The sequence below is a fragment of the Octopus sinensis genome, linkage group LG1 (genome assembly GCF_006345805.1).
Source record: "Octopus sinensis linkage group LG1, ASM634580v1, whole genome shotgun sequence".
Taxonomy (NCBI): Eukaryota; Metazoa; Mollusca; class Cephalopoda; order Octopoda; family Octopodidae; genus Octopus; species Octopus sinensis.
The window spans coordinates 211,973,411-211,993,454 of NC_042997.1; the positions used below are offsets into that span (position 1 = coordinate 211,973,411).

Here is a 20,044-nt window from a genome sequence, read left to right on the forward strand (position 1 = left end):
AGGACAAAGATTTGTCATGTACTTTAATGGTTCTTATGTATTTTAGTTTACCAAAATATGCCTTTTGGATAAGATGTACACATGAATTGTACAAAAGATAAATCAATATTTTCTCAATAATGTTTCTCTTTACTCTTTTTTTTACTCTTTTTTACTCTTTTTACTTGTTTCAGTCATTTGACTGCGGCCATGCTGGAGCACCGCCTTTAGTCGAGCAAATCGACCCCGGGACTTATTCTTTGTAAGCCCAGTACTTATTCTAGCGGTCTCTTTTGCCGAACCGCTAAGTGACAGGGACGTAAACACACCAGCATCGGTTGTCAAGCAATGCTAGGGGAACAAACACAGACACACAAACATATTCACACACACTTATATATATATATACATATATACGACAGGCTTCTTTCAGTTTCCGTCTACCAAATCCACTCACAAGGCATTGGTCGGCCCGGGGCTATAGCAGAAGACACTTGCCCAAGATGCCATGCAGTGGGACTGAACCCGGAACCATGTGGTTGGTTAGCAAGCTACTTACCAAACAGCCACTCCTGCGCCTATTTTCTGATATTTTTTCAGAAAATATCAGTTTCTGATATTTTTTCTGTTAAATAATTTGGTCAGTGGTAGAGGAAAATACGACAGAAAAACGGAAACCATTTAAGAATTTTCCTTTCGTTTTTGTTCTGCTCAGGCTTATCTCCCTTGCACCCTAACTCTGAGAACTTTAAAAAAATTTAACGAAGAAAACAAAAAAAATTTAGGAAATGAATAAAAATAAAAAGCAATTATTTATTTACTGATTTTATTTTATTTTTCTTTTCATTTTTTTTTTTACTGCTTTTGTAAATTATATTTCTACTGAATTATCACAAATAAATTGAAATTAGTGCGTCGAAAATTTAAATTTACAAGAATGGCTGTGTGGTAAAAAGTTGACTTCCCAACCACAGGGTCCAGGGTTGGCACTTAGGGAAAGTGTCTTCTACTATACCCTTGGGCTGCTTAAAGCCTTGTGAGTGGATTTGGTAGATGGAAACTCTGTGTGTGTGTGTATGTGTGTGTGTGTCCCCTACCAACACTTAACAACCGGTGATGGTGTGTTTACATCCCTGCAACTTGGCAGTTCAGCAAAGGAGACTGAAAAAATTGGTACTTGGCTTTAAAAAAATGAGAACTGGGTTGATTCGTTTGACTAAATGTGGTGCCCCAGCATGGCCACAGTCTTAATGACTGAAATAAAAAAATAAAAATAAAACACTTGCACTCATCTCATTAACTCTCTTTGATATTTATTGGAGTCAAGGATTTCAAAGTTGGCAGAACCCTGGGAGCCTTGGTGGGTAGGGCTCGGGCAGGAGACCCTGCTGCATCTGCTTCTGCTCCCTAACATTTCAGGACCAATAAAATAAGGTACGGTCAAAGTAAATGACTCGACCCTTGTCCCCTCAAAACTGCTGCAGCTTGGCCAAAATTAGAAACATTTATTTTGGGTTTTAAATGTTAAATAGTGAAATTTCAATAAAATAAGAATTTGGAAGAAAATTTCCAAATTTGATTTTTTAATTTTTGCCAGATTTGTTAATTAAGAAGAAAAGAAAAAAGACACGCAATAAGTTGAAGAGAGTCAACTGATGAAACTGACCTGTCTCCATTGGGATCCTTCTGTGACCATCCCAACTATTTTTCATAAAGACTACATCAGTGAATGTGTTTTTGTTGTGATTTGAAAAGGATTTGGCTATTATTTCTGGCATTGTCAAGTAACTACATATTCTGCTACATGGCAGGCTTCTTTCAGTTTCCATCTACCAAATCCATTCACAAAACTTACATTGGCCTGGGGCTATAGTGCAAGACTCATACTCAAGGTGCCAAACAGCAGGACTGAACCAGGGCTGGCCTTACGCCAATTAGCCCGATTGCTCCCAGTCAGGCCCTTTTCCCCAGGGGGGCCCTACACTCAAGGAGGCCACATCCTATACTGTGATATTTCATGAAGGTGGTCTCTCTGAAGCTTAAAAAAATTTACATAAAAATGCTCTTTAAAAAAAAAAAAGCAAAAACTTACTTTATACACCTTAGTGACACAAGATACCAAAAAACAAACCCATTCATCCAAAATTGCATGGGTCAGCCTTGCTTGTATTTCTATTGTGAGGGTCAATTGTATGTATGTGTTTATGAGCATGTTTGCATAAAATATTTGTGTGTGTGAAAGTATGTATGTGGTTGTTTAAGTGGATGGTGAATTGCATGTATGTATGTATGTGTGCGTATGTTTGTGTGAGTTGCTATAAATATACTTTGTAAATGTTTAAAATTTTGGGGAAACATTTTTATTTCAACATAGTGTATTATATATATATATATAAATTACATAATATCTATCTATCGGTCTATATATATATATATATATATATATATATATATATATATATATTGTGTTCGTCATGTGTTACATATGGATGAGGACAGCTGTGTGAGGAAGTGCCACTCTCTAACTGTGCACAGAATCTGGGGAAGAGGTAGACAAGGGATGAGGTGGTGAAGCATGACCTTCGAACATTGGGCTTCACAGAGGCAATGACAGGAGACCAAGACCTTTGGAAATACGCTGTGATTGAGAAGACCCTGTGACTAAAGTGAGATTGCAGCCATGGCTGGTGCCAGTGTTGCATGTCCAGCCCATTTAAGAGTACCCGGGTGATATGATATGCTTGAAAAGACCTGTTAAGTCATGCGAAACCAAAATCGTAGCTGTGGCCAATGCCCCAACTGGCTCTTGTTCCAGTGGCATGTAAAAAGCACCATCCAAAGTGGTCGATGCCAGTGCCACCTGACTGGCTCCCATGCTTGTGGCACATTAAAAAGCACCCACTACATTCCTGGAGTGGTTGGTGTTAAGAGGGTCGTCCAGCTGTATAAACATTGCCAGATCCGACTGGAGCCTGGTGCAGCCTCCTGGCTCTTCAGATCTCAGTCAAACCGTCCAATCCATGCCAGCATGGGAAACAGACGTTAAACGATGATAATGAGGATATATATATTAAAGAAAGCAAAAAGTATAGCAAAAATGATAAAAGCTAAATGTGTGTGTAAAAGTATTTTGGCCACAGAAATTTCTGGCAAAGAGACATCGTTAAACACAGTTTAAAAGTTCAATTATTTTTTCACAGTGGTTTAGTTTGGTTGAGGTCTTTGTATTTGTGTGAATGTATGTCTATGCATTTTTAGTGTGTGGTAAATTGTATACATACACACGTGAGCATGTGTGTGTGTGTTAGAGTGAGAGGGAGAGAGAGAAAGATGGGGAGGTGAGATAAAATTTCTTTCTCTTTAGTTCAAAAATGAAAATCTGTTTGCAATGATACCTGTTCAGGTTTTCGGACAAGCACAAACACACAACTACACACACACACACAACACACACACACACACACACACACACACACACACACACACACACACACACAAACACGCAACTACACACACACACACGGGGCTCTAGTTGGAGACATTTGGTGTCACACAGTGGTGCTAAACCTAGAACCATATAGCTAAGAAACAGAGTTCTTGCCACACAGACTTTTTTAAATATTCTGGCAAAAACTGAGAAGAATTTAACAAATTCCCAAAGAAACTTCTACCTGTTGTATGATGCTACACTAAAAGAGATTTATATAAAATGCAAAAGAATAATTAGAATTTTTTGGAAGCTGGTTATATATCTTTTATTTTTTATTTTTTTCTATAACCTCTGTTGTAGAAAACAGTCCTGTCTGTGTGGCAAGAAGTCTGTTTTCTACAATAGAGGTTATAGAAAAAAATAAAAAATAAAAGATATATAACCAGCTTCCAAAAAATTCTAATTATTCTTTTGCATTTTATATAAATCTCTTTTAGTGTAACATCATACAACAGGTAGAAGTTTCTTTGGGAATTTGTTAAATTCTTCTCAGTTTTTGCCAGAATATTTAAAAAAAGTCTGTGTGGCAAGAACTCTGTTTCTTAGCTATATGGTTCTAGGTTTAGCACCACTGTGTGACACCAAATGTCTCCAACTAGAGCCCCGTGTGTGTGTGTGTGTGTGTGTGTGTGTGTGCGTGTGTGTGTGTGTGTGTGTAGTTGTGTGTTTGTGCTTGTCCGAAAACCTGAACAGGTATCATTGCAAACAGATTTTCGTTTTTGAACTAAAGACAAGAAATTTTATCTCACCTCCCCATCTTTCTCTTTCTCCCTCTCACTCTAACACACACACACATGCTCACGTGTGTATGTATACAATTTACCACACACTAAAAATGCATACACATACAAGCATAAACATACATACACATACATTCACACAAATACAAAGACCTCAACCAAACTAAACCACTGTGAAAAAATAATTGAACTTTTAAACTGTGTTTAACGATGTCTCTTTGCCAGAAATTTCTGTGGCCAAAATACTTTTACACACACATTTAGCTTTTATCATTTTTGCTATACTTTTTGCTTTCTTTAATATATATATCATCATTATCATCGTTTAACGTCTGTTTCCCATGCTGGCATGGAAAGTGGATGTTAAATGATAATGATAATACTAACTATAATAACAATGATAAATGCTTTGATACAGTACCATGCAGTGACTCGTGTGGCCTGCCATCTTAACTGATTGGAACATGTCTTGGTGTAAAAGATGGGCTACAGCAAATATTCTGCTCAATACCGCAGATTTGCTTGTCAGTGACTTGACCCCTTAACTAGTGGAGCATGGTCCTTCATCATCATCATCATCACTACCTTTTTCACTAAACCATATTTTGCAGAAGAGAAGACTCCTGTGTTTTCTCTGATGCCAGCCAAGAAATTGTTATTGTGGATTTCTTGCATCTTTCTCGTTATCACTTGCTTCATCTTACTCTCTAACTTATTCTTTCCTTTGTTTTGCAACTGGGGGCATCCATGTATCTACTCTACAACAAAACAACTCTCTCTCTCTACCCTCTGTACCTTTTATCTCTCAAATGGCACAAATTTGCATCCCTTCAATACCACCCCTCCCTCCCACTTGAGGGTTTTTTGTCTTACAAGGTACTTGGTAACCCTGTTGGTGTTGGTGCCACATAAAAATGCACCCAGTTCACTCTGTAAAGTGGTTGGCATTAGGAAGGGCATCCAGCTGCAGAAACCATGCCAAATCAGACAAGGGAACCTGGTAAGGCCAGGTTCTTTGCCAGTTCCTGTTAAACCGTCAAATCCATGCCAGCATGGAAAACGGATGTTAAAGGATGATGATGATGAATGGGGTGGTTGCAGACTGTTGTAGTTGTGTTCTGGTTGTTGGTCAGCTGACATAATGCAATCATGCAAATGTTTTACATGAATAAACTGCAAACAAAGACAACAGTGTTGTGTAAACCAATGACACCCAGAGGATGGCCATTGTCTGTCGATTTCACTCAAAAACAGTAAGCATGAATACTCAACTGGTTTTCCCACCAATTTTGTCTGAAAACAGGCGTTTAAAGTGTACCACCAGTTGGGCTCTGTCTGATCATGTGAACAAGGCTTTTCTTCTTCTTAGAATCACATTTCCAAAATCAGGGGGCAGCACCTACCATGCCATTTAAATATGGCATTTCACAACACTGCTGTTACACCCAGTTCTGCCTGATCATGGTAGCCAGAAACAATGTTGCTTACCATTTCTTCCCCACCGAAATACCTTCCACGGTTTACGTCTTCTGCTTTCTTTCATGTCTTTGAGGATTTAAGCTGAGGACGACTCACAGTTTGGAGTCCAGTTGTTTTTATCAGTTGAAGCAACCGTAACACTATGAAGTCCAAACCAACCAGAAATGGGATTTGCCTTTCTCTATATCAATTGCCATTTAATTGCTAATTGCTGATGCAAATGTTGCATGGTTTTTCCAGCCACACTTCTTTATATCCTATAAAGAGAGAGACAGAGAGAGAGAGAGAGCATAAGAGAGAGGTGGAGAGAGAGAGGAGAGAGAGAGAGAGAGAGAGAGAGAGAGAGAGAGAGAGAGAGAGAGAGAGAGAGAGAGAGAGTTAACATGGGAGGTGCAGGATGTGTATTGTATAACTTTTTGAAAATACATATTTTTTTGTTTTTAATGAAATTTTCAGTGATAGGTTTTCAGTGGAGTAGATTGTAATTATGTTGATAAAAGTTTAGAAAAATCACAACATATATTCGTTGCAAATATACAAATGAGAAATTTGTTTCATTTAATTTTAAGATAATAAACATTTTTCTTTCGAAAATTAGTTTTCATTTCAATATTTTGCATAAATACCAAGAAATTTGAGAAAAATTATTAAATAATAATTATTGTTTGTATGGCATATTTCCTGAAATTGTCCATGGTGCCAAAACTGAACTTGCAGATTTACTTGTCTGTGCAAAATATCTGTGAGATTATATTTAGTAATGTTACATCAAAGGTGACATGCTCCAGTTGAAAGGTTGGCAGAGGAATCGTTCTGTGAGGAGAATCTCTGAACAAAAAATGCAATCCAGTTACATTTTGTTATCTGTGGCAGAAGACTTGTATTTGAAATTTTCTACACCTAAAACGAACCATTTTACCTGACAAGTGGAATCACATTAATGGACCAAGTGCAGTTTAACAGGCTTTCACAATGATATACCCGTGCCGGTGGCACGTAAAAAGCACCGTCTGAATGTGGCAGATGCCAGGGCCACCTGACTGGCATCCGTGCCGGTGACACGTAAAAGCACCAACCGATTGTGGCCGCTGCCAGCCTCGCCTGGCACCTGTGCCAGTGGCACGTAAAAAGCACCCACTATACTCGCGGAGTGGTTGGTGTTAGGAAGGGCATCCAGCTGTAGAAACATTGCCAGATCAGATTGGAGTCTGGTGCAGCCTCCATGGCTTACCAGACCCCGGTCGAACCGTCCAAGCCATGCCAGCATGAAAATTGGGTGTTAAACGATGATGATAAACTGTTTTAGACAAATCTTTGAATTACTAAAAAGTAAAGTCAGTCGTCACATCAAAGTGGCTGTTCCATGTTATTACTAGTTTAACCCCAGGCAGATCCTCCACCAGCTGGTTATTGGTGTGACTCTGCATGCTTTATATACAGTATATATTGTCAGCAGGGGGAGCGATATATTGTGTATAAAGGGTACAGTAACACACCAATAACCAGCTGGTGGAGGATCTGCCTGGGGTTAAACTAGCAGTAACATGGAACAGCTACTTTGATGTGGCAACTGACGTTACTTTGGAGTATAGTTACCTCTCTGATCTCTTCTTGAGATTTTAAAACTATTTATTTTGTTTGTTTGAATTATTAGTCTTTAATCTTAACCATAATTAGCTGCAGCTAAAATCTGAAGGTCACTGAAGGGCTGTCACTCGGTTAACCCTTCTGAGACAACCACTTCTTCTCGAGACTGCCTCTGGTTCTTTGATCTAAATTAGAACTTATCAAAATTCCATGTTAATCTATGTTCAAACATCAACTTAATAACGAGAGTTATTTTATTAAATTTTTCATTATTTTCAAAATAAACTCAAATGAAATATGGTAACAAAAGGCTTAAAGAACATTTGGCCATGAATCTTTGTCAAATCGGCTGAACAGCAACAAAACAATTTTAAAATACTGCTGATTCAGCAGATTTTAGTTCTTTGGCGAGATATCACCTTGAAAACATCCGCCAAAGATTATTTTGTGTTTGAAATCATGTCACAACTAGTTTCCTTGACTCTAAACCAAACTGTTATAAAAACAAAAAGAAAACAATAAGCAAAAAGAAAAAAAAAACAATACTAGAAGTAAAACTAAAAATAAACCAAGATAAGAGAAGATATTCTCTGCTGAACAGGCTTCATTCACACCTAACTGATTTGGCAGCGACCGAGGAAGAAAGCTGATAAAGAAGTTTATTATTTCTCGAGTGGTGAGAGCTTTAATCAGAGATTTGTTAACAACAAACAGCGGGGTGCTTTGTTTGTTGTAATTGGTGAGTTAGTGTTAACTGCTGAGGTGTAATTAAATAGATAACCAGTTATAAATATGTGCTGAGGCGGCACAGATAGTCAGATAGTTCAGTTAGTGTTAATGGCTGAGGCATATTCAATAGATGACTAGCTATAGATATGTGGTGAGGCACAGATCGACAGAAAGATAACTTAGTGTGAATGTATTTAAGGCAAAGAATATTAAAACCATTCTCATTTAACCCTTTCGTTACCGTATTTATTTTGGGATGCTCTGTGTTTCTCCCAATTATTTTAAATATAACAAAGAATTTAGTAAAATAACTTGGTTATCGTTAAGCTGGTGTTAGGAACATAAATTGTGACTAAGGTTTGGTGGAAGATTTTAATTCAAAACTTATGAAAACAAGACATTTGTGCTACAGAGCCACAGCCGGTTTCGGCTGGGTTGGTAATGAAAGGGTTAACATTCATGTTGGCAAGGGTTGTATAGTTTGAAAGGCGGCCAGCTGGCAGAAACGTTAGCACGCTGGGCGAAATGCTCAGCATTATTTCGTCTGTCGCTACGTTCTGAGTTCAAATTACGCCAAGGTCAACTTTGCCTTTCATCCTTTCGGGGTCGATTAAATAAGTACCAGTTACGTACTGGGGTCGATGTAATCGACTTAATCCGTTTGTCTGTCCTTGTTTGTCCCCTCTGTGTTTAGCCCCTTGTGGGTAGTAAAGAAATATGTATAGTTTGATAGGATCTGAGGGGTTCCAAGGACTGCATCAGTCACCCCTGTCTACTTAGGCAGGGTTTCTACAGCTGGATGTCCTCCCTAGCATCAACCACTTTACAGCATGGACTGGGAACTATTTTCATGCGACCAGCAATAGTGAGGTTGCAAAATATGTTGTAGCTTCATGGCTACTCACATTTTAGAAGAGAGAATGGGAATGACTGGGGTGGAACAGGGAAGAGAGATTAAAACAGTGGAGATGAGGTATCTGGGTGGATCCTCAAGGTATGAGGTAAATAGAAGGGTGGTGGGTAGATCTGTAGGCCTGGAGCATGGGGGAGAGTGGGAAAGTGATAGTAGAGGAGGAGAAATAATTTGGTGATTCAGGATGGTAGTAGTGATCAATGTAAAATAGTGGTGGTGAGGACCGTATAAGGCAGAAGGATAAATATGAAAGGCAAAGTTGACCTTGATGGAATTTGAACTCAGAACGTGAAGCCAGATGAAATGCCACTTAGCATTTCCCTCCACTAATGATTCTGCCAGCTCGTTACCTTAAATATTTATAGGTGCTGGAGTGGCTGTGTGGTAAGTAGTTTGCTTACCAACCATGTGGTTCCGGGTTCAGTCCCACTGCATGGCACCTATGTCAAGTGTCTTCTACAATAGCCTTGGGCCAACCAAAGCCTTGTGAGTGGATTTGGTAGACAGAAACTGAAAGAAGCCCATCGTATATATGTGTGTGTGTGTATGTGTGTATATATATATATATATATATATATATATATATACATACATACATACATACATACATATGTATGTATGTGAGTGTATATGTTTGTGTGTGTGTGTGTATCCGTCCCAATTGCTTAACTGATGTTGGTGTGTTTACATCCCTGTAGCTTAGCTGTTCAGCAAAAGAGACCGATAGAATAATAAGTATTAGGCTTAGAAAGCATAAGTCCTGGGGTCGATTTGTTTGACTAAAGGCAGTGCTCCAGCAGGGCCACAGTCGAATGACTCAAACAAATAAAAGAATGCCAATATTGACTGCACTTTTTCAACTCTTCTCCTGTGAGGCTGTCGATGCAGTGTTTCTTGAAGTTGTTCTTGTGATCAAAGAATTCCGTATTCACGCAATCTATTACGTTGGCTGAGGCTTAATGGGATTCCTTCTTTTGGTAGAATGTCTTTAAAAAAAGAAAGGAATTATTTATTCACTCTGAATGCCACAAATAAAAAAAAAAGAACCCATCAAACCCTACTTTTAACTACAAAGGAACTGAATGTTTTTCCTCTTCTCCTCTCTCACTCTCTCTCTCTCTCTCTCTCTTGTACTAGAACTTTCTTCGGTAAACTTATCGCATCTTTATGGCTGAGTACAGTTTTATGTGAGGAGAGCTTCAGTAGTTTATTTTCTGTTTGGTCGTTAATATTCTTTCGGATAAAATCCCATTTCTCACAGACCCAACAGCATAGAAGAGGCTTTGAAGTTATTTCTTAGCAAAGATGTCTTCTCTCTCTTTGAAATAATATCTAAAATAGTTCGTAAATTCTTCAGTGAAGCTGTGAAGTGTCAGTCTCTTTCACAATGTTTTAGAATGAAAGAAGCTACTGAGATACCAAATAATGGAGCAGCTGTAAACTAATTAATGTAATGAGCCAAAAATATTTAATTAATTAAAACACTTTTATTGAGAAGAAAAATCTATTTGTTTAATAATTTTGGTGAAATTCAATGGAAACTACTCTAAATCTAAATTAATTAAAAATTGAATGAGAGCATGGAAAGGGGAATGAGTGTGACCATTAGCAACAGGGAAAACAATTGTTGGCATGTTTCAGTGTTATTTGGCCTCTTCAGTGAAATATAGTCAGGCACTAAATGTTGGACAGAGATAAGGATAATTAAAAGTTTGAATTAATGAACACTGGTATGTATGAAGAATTATCTTAAAAAAATAATTGGGAGATATATATCTGAAGATTTACATCAGATATTCGTAGAATATTACAGATCTTCAAGAAACTTTTAGCAACAATTGAAGAATTTCAAACAAATTCCAGCTTTAATAATATATGATTCAGTCTGTAGACAGAATAAATTTTCTTTCAACAAAATCATGTTGATGACATGATTTTGAAACAAGTTTCTTTCAAGTTAGAGACAAGATCCCAAAGACATTTTTGCAGAAACTGTATGATCTTGGGCCTTCAAAACGTGGTCGACTGGATTTAGCCATTGTGTATTAAAGTTTGTGGTACCTTTATCTTTTAGACTTCAAACTTACTGTGAAAGTGGTTGTTTCTCTTTTCTCTGGTCGTCTAACGGAATGGGTATGCTGTATGACCGTTTCCTATCAATCTCAGCTAAGAACATCCATTGTTGTCTGCCAGCCTTACCTTTGGATAATAAACTGACTCCTTGTTTTGGTGTTTGCTGCCATAGACAGGAGTTGATGTTACCTCAAACGCTTTGGGCCAACATCAATTCATAATTGAGGATGGTTATTTGAGGGAATGTTGCTATTGATCATTCTTCTGTCTCTTCTACAGCTGTAGCAGATAGTCAGGGAGGTGAGGTCGTTAAGGATTTCCTGTTTAGTGCTCTGTCATTTACTCATTAATTCAATGGATTGCCAAGTCATCTTTGATCAAACAATTGAATCTCAATCGTTGAAACTAACACCCATCCATACACCTGTGTGTGTGTGTGTGTGTGTGTGTGTGTGTGTGTGTGTGCGTGTGTATGTGTGTGCGTGTGTGATCTATCTACAGGTTTATGATGCTCCTCTCACTTTCACTCATGCTTTGCACTACCGCTTGTCACTGCTTCCCTCTTGAGAGCTACTTCAATCCCTCCTACCTCACATCTCTCCATACAGATATATATACCACCCACCAAAACTCCATCCTCATCCAACACTCACTTCCGACACCTCTAACCATTATTTTATCTGATAACTTTAAATACATACTCAAAGAAGTCACACAACTCTACCACAACATATCATCAGATGAAAGGACTCATATTCTTTTACTCTTTTACTTGTTTCAGTCATTTGACTGCAGCCATGCTGGAGCACCGCCTTTAGTCGATCAAATCGACCCCGGGACTTATTCTTTGTAAGCCCAGTACTTATTCTATCGGTCTCTTTTGCCGAACCGCTAAGTGACAGGGACGTAAACACACCAGCATCGGTTGTCAAGCAATGCTAGGGGGACAAACACAGACACACAAACATATACACACACACTTATATATATATACATATATACGACAGGCTTCTTTAAGTTTCCGTCTACCAAATCCACTCACAAGGCATTGGTCGGTCTGGGGCTATAGCAGAAGACACTTGCCCAAGATGCCACGCAGTGGGACTGAACCCGCAACCATGTGGTTGGTTAGCAAGCTACTTACCACACAGCCACTCCTGTGCCTATATAAACTTTATAAACAGGTTTGTCTATTTATGTGTGTCCACTTCAGGTCATGGGATTGTTGTTAGGGGTTCACAAAAGTGGTTCCTAGACTTAAAATGTAAGTCTAGGGTGTGCCAGTAGTTTTAGTTATTTTCAGGTTTATTGGGTCTAATCCTTCGCTTTGACAGTATAAAGGTCAAAAGAAGATGTATTTCTTTACTGCCCACAAGGGGCTAAACATAGGGGGGACAAACAAGGACAGACAAAGGGATCAAGTCGATTACATTGACCACAGTTGGAAACTGGCACTTTATTTATCGACCCCGAAAGGATGAAAGGCAAAGTCGACCTCAGGTCAAAAGAAGATGGCGAGCTGGTAGAAACATTAGCACGGTGGGTGAAATGCTTAGTGGTAGTTCGTCTGTCTTAACGTCTGAGTTCCAATTCCACCGAGGTCGACTTTGCCTTTCATCCTTTCAGGGTCGATAAATTAAGTACCAGTTGCGTACTGGGGTTGATCTAATCAACTGGCCTCCTCCCCCAAAAATGTCGGGCTTTGTGCCTAGAGTAGAAAAGAATATAAAGGTCAAAAGTTCAAAGCTTAGACTAGTTTTTAAAAACTTAGTAATTCTTGGACTAGTCAACTTTTTTTATAATAGAATTTTTTTAAAGTTCAGAGAAGAATATAAGTAGGTGGCATATCTTGGCTGGTCACCTTCTTTACTCATAGTTTTTGTTATTTTTGGGTATTTTCTGTTTGTATTTGGAAGGTGGGGGTTGTTAGACTGACAGGTCATAGTGCTGTTAAAGAAATTTGTTCATTTTGTGCTTTGATGTTCACAAGATGATGTGGGTAGGAGTAAAGGTTGTTGGTTTGCATGTTCCTCTCTAGGGGTTCATTGTTCTTTAAGCAATTTGATTATTACCTTTGTCTTTTATGGAAGCAGAGTTTGTGGGTTGCGTGCTTATAACTATTTCTTCAATTCTGTTTCAAATCTGGGTACTTTTTGATATATTATTTTAGGGCCATGTATGTATGTGAAAAAGTGTGTCGTATACTTGTATAAAAATGTGAATAAAATTTAATTCTGAAAATTGATTTACAAATTTAAAATTTAGCAAAAATATTTCTTAAAGATATACATCATCATTTAACGTCCGTTTTCAATGCTGGCATGGGTTGGACGGTTTGGCAGGAGCTGGCAAGGCCAGGGACCACACCAGGTTCCATTGTCTATTTCGGCATGGGCTCTACGGCTGGATGCCCTTCCTAATGCCAACCATTTGACAGAGTAGGCTGAGTGCTTTTTACATGGCACCAAAAGTCAGGAGCAGAAGTGGCTTTGCACCAGTTGAGAAATTAAAGGTAAAGAGGGGACAAGAATAGGGGTTTTGCTGGAGAGTAAATACACGGATACTCCAATTGGAAGAGAAAGGGGAGGAGCAAGCTGGAGAGTAAGATGAAGGGAGTGGAGGTGAGTCAGAGTGTAAAATAAAGAGAGAGAGAGAGAGAGAGAGAGAGAGAGAGAGAGGTGGTGGTGGTGAAAATGTATTGAGACATGCCCTTAAGGGATTTTAGTGGGGGGTGAGACAGAGTGGTAATGACCATACATTATAAATATATTTAAAGTCTCAGTAAATAAATGACTGCTTTCAAATTTTGTCTATTTTATTTGCGGTTTTCCATATTTTCTTTTTAGCTTCTTTTACAATTTGTCCTAAATTTATATCAGACATTTCCAGAGCATCACAATTTCATTTCCAAGAATTCAATATACTTAGCATCTGCTTTGTTTCTTATACACTCATGAAATTCCTGTAGACTTTCTCTCCCAAACGTACTTCCCACTGATAGACTTCGACGGTCATCTGTTGATTTGCTGTGCTGCAAGTTTCTACCGAGAGACAGCCACATGTTACTTTTCCTGTGTGTCTCCTTTATTTATTTTGGAAGTGTGTTGTGACATTAGTGTGGCAGACATACCAAGTTTGTTTTTAGGTTTAGTTAGAATAAAAAACAATTTTACATTAAACTGAAGGATTATTCAATGCTTTTTGTAGAGATACATTTTTAGCATTCTGTTGTGTCTGAGGAGAGTCCTTCCCTTCTAATGCTGCCTTACACCAGCGTCGCCTTACTAGCACTTGTGCCCGTGCTAGTAGGATGCCAAGAGCACCACCCGAGCGTGATCGTTGCCAGAGCAGCCAACTGGCTTCCGTAACAGTGGCACGTAAAAGGGCACCATTTGAGTGTGATTGTTACCAATGTTGCCTTACTGGCACCTGTGCCGGTGGCAAGTGTAAAAAGATTCGAGTGAGATCATTGCCAGTACTGCCCCCTGTGCTGGTGGCACATAAAAAGTACCCACTACACTCTCGGAGTGGTTGGCGTTTAGAAGGGCATCCAGCTGTAGAAACTCTGCCAGATCAAGATTGGAGCCTGGTGCAGCCATCTGGTTCGCCAGACCTCAGTGAAAATTGTCCAACCCATGCTATCATGGAAAGCGGACATTAAACGATGATGATGATGAATTGAACACACTCACCAGTAAAGTTTCTACTCCTTCACTTATTTATTTTTCTAAAATTTTTGTCGTGTCTTGCATCCTTTTCAATAGCTGTTGACTGTGTGTTATATTATAAGGCGCCAAAAGAAAATGGCTCTCCCCAGACACAACAGAATATGCTTCAACACACGAACTCAAAGAATCTTGCAAACCAAATCCAAAAACGAAATTTTTAGTATTCTTTTACAAGAATATATTTGTTATTCTTGTAAAAGAATTATATACACCGTGTAAGTGAAAAGAAGAGACACCAAAGTTTTCTTTTGGATTGTAATTAACCTTTATTTCACATTACAACAAATAGGCTTTAAAATAAAATAGAAAACATACAACAAAATATTTTGATAAACAGAAATATTAAACTGAACCGTCTCAGTTGCATTGAAGAACTAGGTTTGGAATATCAATTTAGAAATTAACAATTCTTTGACTAAATATTGTGAATAATTTTGTGCAATTTTCAATAAATAGATTTGAATTATAAATAAAAGATAAAGAATAAAAAATGAATATTAAAAAAAAACATGACAAAAAAGACTGCTACAACTGTTTAATTGTTTTAAGGATCTTTTAACGAAATACTGATTAGAAATAGAGCAAAAACCGTGTGGTTGAGGGTGAGTTGCCAGTTCTGCTCCCAAGTAACCTGGGAGAAGATTTCACGGTTGAAGTGAGCTGAGATTCACAACAATTTCTAGAAATCACATCCACTACGAAACAGGGTGTAGTTTATAGAAATGACACCCGAAATCAATGTATTGACATGTAGTACCTGGGTGTGTTTGGCAGCTCTACTATGTTTTATAACAACAACAATAATATTTATGGAATAACACACTGAAAGACAGAATATTTCATTTTGTCGCGACAAACAAAAATTTAATGGAAATTAACAAAAATTTTTTATAAAGCCTTAATGCAAACTATCAACTATGAGAGTGTATATGAACACTTTATGGTTGTTTGTGTGTGTATAACACAATACATAGGTATATATGCAGGGCACTGCACTTATGCATGTACTTGTGTGTACAACACTGCACACCTGTATGTGTGTGTATGGCACTACATATGTATGCATGTCAGTGTACACATGTAGGACACACTCCACATGTATGTGCAGGTCACAGAACCTCTGAATGTGGGGTCGAAATAGCTTCTATGAACTAAATCTAAAATGTAAACAGTGAAGGCAATAGAGAAGCTGAGAGTACAGTGGTTTACCTTGACAAACAAAATGTTTACCTGGACAAACTAGAAAATATTTGTCACTTAAATATGCTGACTCTTTTGTGTTCCACCCATATATTTATTGCTCTTTAAATTCATCTTTATGCTTCTATATAGCCACATATCTTTATACACACACACACCTGCATATAAATACATCTGTCCCCAGAAAATGTCTGTTAAACTGAGAAAAGATTTAAGAAAAAATCCTATTGATTTTTTTCTTCTTCTTCTTCATCTCAGTCCTTCTGCCCCATCATCAGTAAGATGTCTTCTCTTTCCCCTTACAGTAGACTTGTTGGATATTTCAGACCAAATCTTAAAATGCGAGAATCTAATGACACCAGTGATTGCTAATCAGATGTCACAAGTCAAAAAGCTCTATTTCAATACAGCAACAATGTTTTTACAAAACTCTTTAGACTTCTAATAGAGGGATTCCATGTGCATGGAACTGGACAAGGGAAACCAATATCAAATATTGCCCAAAGAGCCAAAAATACTCTTTGTTTTCAATGAAAGGCAATCGATCTTAGCGAACCATTAGAGAAGAATATTTAAAATATGAAATTTTATGAATAAATAATTTAGGTTAAGAATTCCTCTTCTAAAATAGTTGAAACAGTTCTTACCAAGAAAAAAAAAAAAAAAGTCCCCCCCACCCGTTTCACCCCATATTGAATAAATATAAAAAAATTTTGGGAAATAGTCTTAGAATAAGTTGTCAGTCAAGTTAGAAATGGAAAATGTTGATTGTAGCATAATTTTATTATTGTTGTAAATAAAGAGAAACACTTAATGTCATAAATGGAGTTAATTTGGTTTTGTTTTCAAGAAGAAAATTGAAGAAAGTAGACAGCTGTTAAAATAGTCTTTGAAATAGATTCCATAATTTTTGATGTAGTGAAACTGATTTCCAGAAGTGACCAAGATAAGTCTCTGTCATTTCAGGGATCTAAATTCCCCCCCCCCCTTTGACTGGGGTTTGCAAAACAATACTAAATTAAACTAAAACAGCAAACAAGAATTTATAATTAGCAGAAATAATATCTGAAAAAAAAAAATACCAGGTATTTTATAGAAGCTGTCAAAGAAAAGTTAATACAAATGAGGTACCATTAGGAGTAAAGCTCTACTCGCAGGAAGTTTACAAGACATAATCAAGGTACCATTGTTCATTACTACAATAGAGCATCTCAGAGCAGAAGTAGACATGAATTATTTAGAAAAGTGCGTAGTTGACTGTGTCCAGTACCTTAGAGAGAAATGAAGTCATTGGAATAAGAATTCTAGAATCAATATTTTCCATATTTTTCATGACTGAAAATGAAGAATTTAGTTTCACAATATTAATGATTTGGACGGGATAGAATAGATGTAAATCTATAAACACACAAGATACCTGTGTGTTTGTGTGTAGATAGAGATATACACACACACGTGTGTATGTATATATATCTATATATCCACATTTGTGTATATATATATATATAAAAGAATATACACTTTTCTATCTGTATCCACACACACACACAAACATCTGATTTTACTTTTACACTTTAGATTTAGTTAAAAAGTTTATCAAGAGATGAACAATAAATTAATTTGAAACAGAAGCGTGATGCGAAGGGACAGTTTTCAGCATAATTTATTTTGGAGAACAAAAAAAAAAAAATAAAAAAAAAACAGGAATGCAAAATAAATATTTATAGAAAACTTTTTCTGATGAATCAAAAACATCAATGAATAGATTTTGTTTATATTTTATTGCACTTGATAACATTTAGAAACTCTTGTACAATAATAAAGAGATATATGCTCCACAAAACTGCAGTATTTGTTGTCTCTAGTTTAGCACAGAGAAAACCCAAGCATCCATTATTTTCTGCAAGTGATAGGATAAAACAGTTGTGTACATCAATAGCTTTACTGCAATAACAGAGAAATCATTTAAATTATTGATAAACAGAAACTAAATTTACAAATCAAGTGTTTAATCATTTATGTTTTGGTATTTTTCTCATCGAAATATTTTCTCATCTGTCTAGTGAAGAATATTATTAATGCTATTGACGGCAACCATAAAAGACGACAGGGGAAAAATACTTGCTAATTTGTTGCTTTTCTTTCATAGGAAATGGACTGCCATTGCTCGACTGTATTTCATTAGGATGAAAAACTATTTGCAGTTGGTCTCTTTGCAAGTTAGGTTTAGCATAAATAAATATATGGAGACGATGGGTGGGGTTTAAAATATCTTAATATAGCTTGGATGTTGTTTTGCAATTTTTTTTTTTTTTTTGCTAAACATGCTCTCATGAAATAAATCTTATTTTGTTGTGTGTTACGAAAACTAAAAATAATTTCCTATATTCCTAAACATGAAATATTTGTGTACTTTAAAAACTGATTTCAAGAAAAACTAAGCGAAAAAGTGAAACCTTTCTTTATATAAATTTAAAAATTATATTTTAAAGACAATAACTGTAACTAAATAAAAAATAAACAATAATTCTAGTTTGGGACAATGAAAATATTGGCCCTTTGTAGCAGATTTTAATTTATTATATTTTGTATAATATTAAAATGTTATATCTGTGTGTGTGTGTGTGTGTGTGATAAATCATGTGTAAAGTAGAGAGAATTGGGTATTCTAATGATAAAACAAAACCAAAGAGTTTCTAAGAGAACAAATGTCTAATGCTGCATGTGTGAGCAATTTTGAAAAGGTGTTTAATACCTTTACAATGTCTGCTAGTAGTTTTGTCAGAAGAAAAGACAAAAAGAAAATCTTATAATAACCAAAATAGACCCCAGCACCAATTGTGACATAACAGGGTCTTCTTCTAACAACTTCAACAGTAGTAATTTTTACATCATACGTGTGTGTGCGTGTGTGTGTGACAGAAACGGTCATTACTTTTCTGCTCTTGTATAAACAGACACAATTTTTTATGGAATTTGGATGCAGTTATTCTGAAAGACATCATTTGTTTGAATGTGAATTGTTCATGAAACTTCTGTTTGAGGCTATAATTTAGGGCTGTTTCCCCCACCATTCCCGATTATTCAAATAACTTTTTAAGTACCATTGTCTTCCCCCACAGATTATAAAATTTGTTCTATTGAATAAACCCCAGATTTGATCCATACATGATCCATGACCACTCTAACCCACAACAACAAATATTAAAAGAAAATTACTAAAAATCTCAAACTGCTGCCAACCCCCTCCTCCTATTCCGTTCTTGATTTGCTTTCAAACTTTAAAGAAATACACCCAAAAGTACTTCCTGTCTTTAAGCAACAAACTTTTACTCTAAAACCATTTCTAAAGCATTCTGGGATATTACCGAGGTCTCTTACAGCCTTGATAAATTCATCTGATGCCATAAAATAAAGATGAACTTCTTACACTAACATTCCATTTATGTTCATACATGTAAAGGTCTTCTATATATTGTGTGTGTGTGTGTGTGTGTGTAATTAGTAAGTTCAAAGTTGATTGTCATGAGATAACGAGGTAAAGACATGAATAAAAAGAAGCAGGGACTTAATTAACTTGTGAAAGAAGAAGAATCTCGAGACAAACTAAAGTCATATGGAATGTTAGCAAGAAGGCTCCAAATGAACCGGAGTAATTATTAGGTTTGTTTGCATGGACCCAGGAGCTAATATTAGTGACTCAAAGTTCAGTGGGGCAGGTCTGTATTATTATTATTATTACTACTACTACTACTTACATTAAGAATATAAAGAATTGAACATAATCAAAATGGCCCAAATTGGCAAATAATAAAAAGTGGGTAAAGCCATTGGCTTCTGAAAAATATTGTTAAAATAAGAACATTTTTGGAATGAAGAATCTTTTGGAAAAATGAACACCAAACTGAATTTGCTTTTTACTGATTTTTTTGTCTTCCTAAGTCTGAGTAAATTTATCTGATTAGAGGCAAGATTCAGTTCCTTAATTTCTAAGAAAATTAAAGTTTTAAAACTTCCAATGTTTATATTTAACAAATGACATCTAAATGAAATGTAAGGCTGCAATAATTATCCAATTAGCAGACAACAATCGTATTTCAATAACTGGCCGTATATGAATGAGGTG

At 36.6% G+C, this 20,044-nt stretch overlaps 1 long non-coding RNA gene across 1 annotated transcript; it reads left to right on the plus strand.

Moving 5' to 3' along the window:
* Positions 1 to 12,817: 12,817 nt before the first annotated feature.
* On the plus strand, positions 12,818 to 18,707 carry LOC115211815. The gene is made up of 3 exons (XR_003881688.2): positions 12,818 to 12,829; positions 13,637 to 13,668; positions 18,572 to 18,707. It is a non-coding gene; the product is annotated as an uncharacterized LOC115211815 (long non-coding RNA).
* The last annotated feature ends 1,337 nt before the right edge of the window (positions 18,708 to 20,044 follow it).